A 9235-nucleotide genomic window follows, 5' to 3' on the forward strand; every position below is an offset into this window, starting at 1 on the left:
CTAGAAAATGAACAAATTAAAAATCCTCAGATGAAAACTAAATTAGAAATACTAAAAATCAAAGGAGAAATTAATAAAATCAAAAGTAAAAGAACTATTGAATTAATAAATAAGACTAGAAGCTGGTATTTTGAAAAAACAGATAAAATAGACAAAGTACTGGTCAATCTAATAAAAAAAGGAAAGAAGAAAACCAAATTAACAGTATCAAAGATAAAAAGGGAGACCTTACTTCTAATGAAGAGGAAATTAAGGCAATCATTAAAAACTATTTTGCCTAATTATATGGCAATAAATATAGCAATCTAGGTAATATCAATGAATATTTACAAAAATATAAAGTGCCTCGATTAACAGCAGAAGAAATAGAATACTTAAATAATCCCATATCAGAAAAAGAAATTGAACAAGCCATCAAAGAATTCCCTAAGTAAAAATCGCCAGGGCCTGATGGACTCACAAGTGAATTCTATCAGACATTCAAAGAACAACTAATCCTAATACTATACAAATTATTTGTTATAATAAACAAAGAAGAAGTCCTACCAAATTCCTTTTATGACACAAATATGGTACTGATTCCAAAGCCAGGTAGATCAAAAACAGAAAAAGAAAACTAGAGACCAATTTTCCTAATGAACATAGATGCAAAAATCTTAAATAGAACAAAAAGATGCCAGCAAGTGATCAAGAGGGTTATCCATCATGATCAAGTGGGATTTATACCAGGAATGCAAGGATGGTTCAACATTAGGAAAATCATCCACATAATTGACTATATCAACAAGCTAACAAACAAAAATCACATGATTATCTCAATAGATGCTGAAAAAGCCTTTGACAAAATACAACATCCATTCCTATTGAAAACACTAGAAAGTATAGGAATAAAAGGACCTTTTCTAAAAATGATAAACAGTATATATCTAAAACCATCAGCAAGCATCATCTGCACTGGGGATAAGTTAGAAGCATTCCCAATAAGATCAGGAGTGAAACAAGGATGCCCAATTATCTCCTCTATTATTTAACATTGTACTAGAGACACTAGCAGTAGCAATTGGAGAAGAAAAAGAAATTTAAGGTATTAAAATAGGCAATGTGAAGACTAAGCTATCACTCTTTGCAGATGATATGATGGTCTACTTAAAAAATCCTAGAGAATCAACTAAAAAGCTAGTAGAAATAATAAACAACTTTAGCAAAATTATAGGATACAAAATAAATGCACATAAATCTCCAACACACCACAGCAGCAAGAGTTAGAAAGAGAAACACTATTTAAAACCACCCTAGACAACATAAAATACTTAGGAATCTACCTACCGAAACAAACACAGGAATTATATGAACACAACTAAAAACACTTTCCAAACAATTAAAACTAGTTCTAAACAATTGGAAAAAACATTAATTGCTCATGGGTAGGATGAGCTAACATAATAAAAATGACCATCCTACCCAAATTAATTTACTTATTCAGTGCCATACCTATCAAACTACCAAGAAATATTTTTACTGAATTAGAAAAAATTTTAACAAAGTTCATTTTGAAGAACAAAAGATCAAGAATATCAAGAGAAATAATGAAAAAATGTGAAGGAATGTGGCCTAGTAAATCTTAAACTGTACTATAAAGCAGTAGTCATCAAAACAGTATGGTACTGGCTAAGAGACAGAAGGGAGGATCATTGGAATAGACTTGGGGTAAATGATCTCAGCAAGACAGTCTATGATAAACCCAAAGAGCCCAGCTTTTGGGACAAAAATACACTATTCAACAAAAACTGCTGGGAAAATTGGAAAACAATATGGGAGAGATTAGGTTTAGATCAACATCTCACACCCTACACCAAGATAAACTCAGAATGAGTGAATGACTTGAATATAAAGAAGGAAACTATAAGTAAATTAGGTGAACACAGAATAGTGTACTTGTCAGATCTCTGGGAAAGGAAAGATTGAAAAACCAAGCAAGAGTTAGAAAAAATTACAAAATGTAAAATAAATAGTTTTGATTATATTAAATTAAAAAGGTTTTGTACAAACAAAAACAATGCAACCAAAATCAGAAGGGAAACAACAAACTGGGAAAAAATCTTTATAACAAAAAATTCTGACAGAGGTCTAATTACTCAAATATACAAGGAGTTATATCAATCGTATAAAAAATCAAGCTATTCCTCTATTAATAAATGGGGAAGGGACATGAATAGGCAATTTTCAGATAAAGAAATCAAAGCTATCAATAAGCACATGAGAAGGTGCTCTAAATCTCTAATAATTAGAGAAATGCAAATCAAAACAACTCTGAGGTATCACCTCACACCTAGCTGACTGGCTAAAATGATAGCAGGGGAGAGTAATGAATGTTGGAGAGAATGTGGCAAAATTGGGACATTAATGCATTGCTGGTGGAGGTTGTGAACTGTTCCAACCATTCTGGATGCCAATTTGGAATTATGACCAAAGAGAGCTAAAAGAATGCCTGTCCTTTGATCCAGCCTTATCATTGCTGGGTTTGTACCCCAAAGGGATCATAGATAAAAAGACTTGTACAAAAATATTTATAGCTGCGCTCTTTGTGGTAGCAAAAAACTGGAAAATGAGGCTATGCCCTCCAATTGGGGAATGGCTGAACAAATTGTGGTATATGCTGGTGATGGAATACTATTGTGCCCAAAGGAATAATAACATGGAGGAATTCCATGTGAATTGGAAAGACTTCCAGGAATTGATGCAGAGTGAAAGGAGCAGAGCCAGAAGAACATTGTACACAGAGACTGATATATTATGGTAAAATTGAATGTAATGGACTTCTGTACTAGCAGCAATGAAATGACCCAGGACAATTCTGAGGGATTTATGGAAAAGAATGCTACCCACATTCAGAGGAAGAACTACAGAAGTGGAAACACAGAAGAAAAACAACTTCTTGAACACATGGGTTGATGAGGACATGATTGGGGATGTAGTCCTGAAACGACCACACTAATGTAAACTATCAATAATATGTAAATAAGTCATGATTGATGACACATGTTAAAACCAGTGGAAATTCATGTCGGCTATGGGGGGAGGTGTTTGGAGGAGTGAAGGGGAAAGTAAGAACATGAATCATGTAACCATGAAAAATTTTTCTAAAAAAAAATTAAAAAAATTAAAAAAAACACAATTACTCAAAAAAAATCACTCAGATGTATCTATCACATTCACAAGTTCTTTAAGGATTTTGAAATGTAGTAGGGAGGGATTGTCCGCTGGGCCTGATGACTTGAATTCATTCAGGAAGCTTTCTTTTTAGAAAGAGTATTTGCATTAGATGTCATACAACAGACAAATAACTAACTTTTCCATTTTGAAGTAGAGAAAATAGAAGAAACTCCTGATAGAAAACTGTAAGGTTAATTCAACTCCTGCTGTGCTTACCTAGTTATCCTTGTGTTGTAGGAGAACTGAATTCCTTCACTCTTGTTCCTTGCCCTAGGTATCACCTCTGCGGACCCCACTGAGCTTTCCAGGGGCCTAATTTGTGGGAAATTTACTTTATTTTTTGCACAACCACTCATGCTGTAACTATGAACATTGTCCTGTTTATCGGTCAGCAACCAAGTCACTACTATTTAAATTACTTTCATTTGGTTATTTGTGCCTACTCAGTCTTGCTCTATGTTAGGAAAGTGGAATTAGTTTTTGACTCTACCAGATATTTCAGGTGACAAAAATCAGTATTTGCATGTTTTCCTTAGCTCTGAAATAATAATGGTTCCTGGAATATATTTGTGGTAGATTTTCTCCTTGCTGATATTGTTAAATGTTTTCCCTCAGTTAATAATAGTTTAGGATGGTCACTGAGTTTGAACCAAGCTCTTTATTTATTTTTGCTAGCACATTTTTGTGCAAGAGTCATATCCTGGGGCTATCATTATATTCTCTGTTAGGCTTTGCAGAACTAATTTCTGTTTGAAGTACGGAAATAATGCTATTATTGCAGGCCAATCATGTTAAAGATTAATATATACTTGTGGAATGGTTGGGAAATGTCTAACCAGGGCATATATTTTTAAGCAGCACAATGTTTACTGGAACATAGGTATCCTCCTCTCCCAAGAGTATATGATTTTTAAAAGAACCAGGGGAAAGAATTCTCTTTCTAAAAGAAGTTAATCACACAATGCTTGCTTGTTGAAAGATAGAGCATTAAAAATGAAATGGAACACAGAGATCATTTGAAGTATAAACCTCTTATTTACTGATGAGAAAAATGTGGATTAGCGAGATTCTGAAAATTGCCCAAGGTCAGAAATACAGCAGGAGAAATAAAAATAGAGCCTAGGTCTTTTAACTCCTTTCCACGTATTATTTCCTTTATACTTTGAGACTTAAAAACAAATTATTAAATGTTGAAAAAAGAAATTGAATGGATAAAAATTTTATTTCATTTAAATAATAATTTCTTTCTTCTGAGATTTCTTTAAAAATTAAAAAAAAAAAACCTTATCTTCTATCTTAGAATCAATACTGTTTTTGGCTCCAAGGCAGAACAATGGTAAGGACTAGGTTGTGGGAGGACTTGTCCAGGGTCACACAGCTATAAAGTGTTTATAACAATAAAAAGAGCCAGTTACCAATGTTATGATAGAAGGGGAGAGAGAGAGTCTATATGGGGTGAGACTTTCTTCTAGCTCTCCCCTCATGCCAATATACTATGGGAGACTAAACTGGGTGACCTGGATGATTGTACTGCCCCACAGGAGTTGGGGGCGAGGCTTCCCTATAATATGAGGTATGTGGTACCCCAACCTGATTCTGAATGAGGGCAGGGTTCACACAAGCCTTCCCCGAGGTCAGTCAACTTTACTGTTGACTGCAGGTGGTCTGGCTTTAAGATGGAGGCATCCAGACCAAGCTGTGATTCCCCTCTCCCTTGTAGTCTCTTAGGCACTCTGGAATGCTATCTGACTAATGAATGGCTTTTATTATTCACAATTCAAGGGTTAGGGAAAGGGGTGAAGGGCAGAGGGATTTTGGGGTGCCCTTGTCTCTATTTCTATGGGGTCTGTCACTTGGGAGGGAACCTTTGGGGTTCTCCCAAGCTTCTTCCCCTGCCCCTTCTCCTTCTGTTTCTATTTCTATCCTTTTCTATAATTGCAAGGTTTGACTGAAAGGGAGTCTCTCAGCAAGGTTGGGTAATGGGGGAAGGAAACTAAGAGATTGCTCTCAAAATGGAGTCCAAACACTTAGCTGACTTGATGGTTGAAGTCTTGCTGGGTGAGATGCAATGGAATCTTTGATCAGGAAATCAGGGTTTCAATGTACAAAGAAAGATTCTCAGGAAGCCCTCAGGACTAGATGTGAGCTGGGATGTTCTCTTCCTCTCTCCTCTCTCAGTCTTCCACTGGAAGACCTTCTCCTCCTTCCTCCTCCCATGTATTACCCAGCATCCTCTCTGGTCTCAACTGTCAGTAACTGTTACCAACTGTCAGCCACTCCTTCTCTGGCTCCTTTTGTCCCATCCCCCTTGCACAAATCCCATCCTTACATGTTTGAGGCCAGATTTAAATCTAGTATCTTCCATATCTCAGCCTGACTCTCAGTCCACTGATTTCTGCATCATTTTTTCAGACTTTGACATCCCATCTTTAAAGGTTCTGTATTTTTTTTCAGACATTTTTCTCAGATGGCTCCTCTTTTTCTTCCTTCTCCTTAATTCCAAGCTGGGTGTTTCCTCCATTAAATGTAGGGCTTGCATGAGATTTATCTACATCCTGTATGGGGTGGGCAAAACAAAATATCACTATGAGTAACAGGAAGATTATCCTTATTGGTTATTATAACCAGTCCTACAACTTGGTCTTTGGTCACTGAGTGAGCCAGCTAATTTGGTAATGTTGCCTCATCTACTAACTTCCTCTCTTTTATCAATTTTCTTGGGCATATGGTATAGTTGACCCCTGGTCTTCTTGGATAGTCTTCCTTCCATGGCTTCCCTAACATGGCTCTTCTGTTTGGTGTTTTTTTTCCCCTATAGATATTTGCTCATTTTCCGTCTCCTATCCTGGATCCTTAGCTGGTCCTGAAAGCTCTGTCTTGGTCTCTTTTATCTTCATTGTCAATACTCTTTCCCTTGGTGATCTAATAAGTTCCCAAAATTTAATTATCCTTTCATCAAAGGAGAAGCAAGGATGATATCTGTGACTTGTCTTGGGAATGCACCTCCACCTAGAGGTCTTGGGTATGCATACTTGTGTCTGTTGGTGGTAGTTGATCAACAGTTGGTTACTGGTGGTGGTGAGGAAGGTGGGCCTTTTCTCCATCAGGATTTCTCTTCTCAATGAAGGCTGTGGGGCCTGGTCTGGAAGCCATTCTATTTCCAAGGGCTTCTGGAATCAGGTTCTTTGGTGAACTCCTTCAGAGTCTGTGGGAGGTAGTCATTGAGATGTGATGGTTTGCTTTATGTGGCACATGTTCCCTCCTCTGAGGGAGAGCACAATTTGGATCCAGACTTTCTGACTCTAAATCAGTGATTCCCAAAGTGGGCAACACCGCCCCCTGGTGGGTGTTGCAGCGATCCAGGGAGGTGGTGATGGCCACACTTTTTTTTTTGTATTACATTCTATTCTGAGTTCAATAAATAGTTTCATAATTTCCAGGGGGTGCTAATATTTTTTCTGGAAAGGGGGTGGTAGGCCAAAAAAGTTTGGGAACCACTGCTCTAAATCCACTAACCTGAAATAGCTGAAGTAGTGAGATGGGTCTGCAGTTGTTTAGTCATGTCCATGGGATTTTCTTGGCAAAGATACTGCAATGGTTTTCAATTTCCTTCCCCAGTGGATTAAGGCCAATAGAGATTAAATGATTTGCCCAGAGTCACACAGCTAGTAAGTGTCTGAGGCTATATTTGAACTCAGGTCTTTTAACTTTTGTCCTAGCTGCCTCAAAGATGTGTACAAAATGTTTTTCCCTCTATAAAAGCAGCTGCACTGACTTAAAATTATCCTATAGAATAAAATTACATAGTATGTAGTTTTATACCAAAGTACCAAAAAAGTACTGAATTTAAAAGTTACAAGATCTAGATTCAAATTATTATTTGTGTTATTTAGTCAGTTTTCTTCCCTGAGCCTCAGTTTCCATAACAATACTATGGTGGATATAATGTTGCCACAGTCCCCTTATAGAGTCAGACACAGAAAAAGACCAAACCAATCCCTGCCCTCAAGGAGCTTACATTCTACTGGGAGAAACAACATATGAGATATGTGCATTGTAAATAGAATGTAACCCTAAAACCAAAGACACTAGCAGTCTGTGGAATTGAGAAGGACCTCTTATAGATGATGATATTGGAGCTGAGTCTTGAAGGAAAACAGGAAAACCAGGAGGGGGAGGTAAAGCAGATGAGCATTCAGAAAGGTGGACAGATAAGGGAGGACCAGGAGAGAGCAGTGTCCCAACAAGTTAGAAAAGAATATCCAGGAGAAGAGGGGGAGCTACACTGTTAAAAGTTGTAAAACTCAGAAGCAGTTAGGTGGCTCAGTGAATAGAACACTGGACCTCAGATACATCCTAGCAATATGACCCTGGGCAAGTCACTAAACTCCAATTGCCTAGTCCTTATTGCTCTTCTGCTTAGAATAAAAACAAGGCAGAAGGTAAGGGTTAAAAAAAGTCACAAAACTCAAGAAAGATAAGGACTGAGGAAAGACCATTATATTTTACAATTAAAACATCATTGTTAACTTTGGAGAAAATAGTTTCAGTTGAATGATGCAAAAGGCAGAGTGCAGAGAGTTTAGAAGAGAGTAAGAAGAGACCTTAGATGGGTTTCTCAAGGTGTTCGGCCAGAAAAGGGAAAAGAGATTTTGGATAATAGTTAGTGGTGATGGTAGGATCAAGGGAGAATTTTTTTTAAAGATGAGGAGAGATGGTTGTATTTATAAGTAGAAGGGAAGCAATCAGTTGATAGAGAAAACTGGAGATTAGTGAGAGTGGGGATGACAGAAGAGTAATCTGCTGGAGAAGAAAGCATAGAATAGGATGATTTGTGCATGTAGTAGTCTTGTTAAGAAGCAACATCATCTCTTTACATGAAACTAGTAAAGGAAAAGATAGTGGGGAAAGGTATCTCTAAGTGATGTGAAATGGGAGGAAGGAAGAAGAGTGAGCTCTTGGGAAATAAGTTCAATTTTTTTTCAATGAAATAAGAGATTAGGGCGAAATGAAAGTAGGTCATGGAAGGTTTAAGAAGAGATGAAAAGGTTTGAAATAGGGATTCTGGTGAGTGGGATAGTGAATCCACTAAGAAGGTATAAAAGGATTGCCTTGCTGCAGTGAGGACTCAGTTACTATTATTATTAATGATGATGAAGATTAAATATAATAAAGTGAGGATCAGGAATTAATCTAAGATTGTAAAACTCATATCTCTGTAAAAAACTTTCTAGATCTTAAATATATAAATATATAAATGTCAGCTATTATTAGTAGACCTATTAGCAGTGTTACAGTAGTCTTATCATAATACAGAGTCTTAAAAGTCTTAGTGTAGTTTTAAGCCATTAAAGCTTAATCTTTGTTATTTGAATTATTCTTAGCTCTTTAAATCTTGGCATTTTTTCAACTAGATTAAAATTGGCTAATTTTGAGTCCATTAAAATATACAAAAATATTATTTGATTTAGATTCACTTTCTAATTATTAATCATTGTAAGGCTGTCCATTATTAGAAGTTGAAAGACAGACTGTGAAGGAAAAATATATTAAAGTTTGGAGAGTTAAAACAATATTCTTTTACATGGGAGTTTGTTGAAAGAAAGAGAAGGAAAGACTTTAAATAAGCTATTAATGGGGGAAGAAGGATAAAACTTCTTCTGCCTAGGCCCAGAGATCTGAACCAAGGAGTAAAAAATGAGGATTTCAGAGAGACAGATTCAGGTTTGACATAAGGAAAAAACTTCCTAACATAGCTAACCAAAAATGAACCATGCTTTCTCAAGTAATATTGGAGGCAGGTAGGCATTACGGTGGATAGAGCATCAGACTTCAGGTCCAGAAATCTTGTGTTAAAATTTAGCTTCAGATATATACTAATTGTGTGATAATGGGCAAGTTGCTTAACTTTTCCATGCCTCAGTTTCCTCTTCTGTAAAATGGTATACAATAGCACCTACCTCTCAGGGTTGTTGCAAAGAATCAAATGAGATATATTTGTAAAGATATTTGCAAATCTTAA

Source organism: Gracilinanus agilis, chromosome 1 (genome assembly GCF_016433145.1).
Source record: "Gracilinanus agilis isolate LMUSP501 chromosome 1, AgileGrace, whole genome shotgun sequence".
Lineage (NCBI taxonomy): Eukaryota > Metazoa > Chordata > Mammalia > Didelphimorphia > Didelphidae > Gracilinanus > Gracilinanus agilis.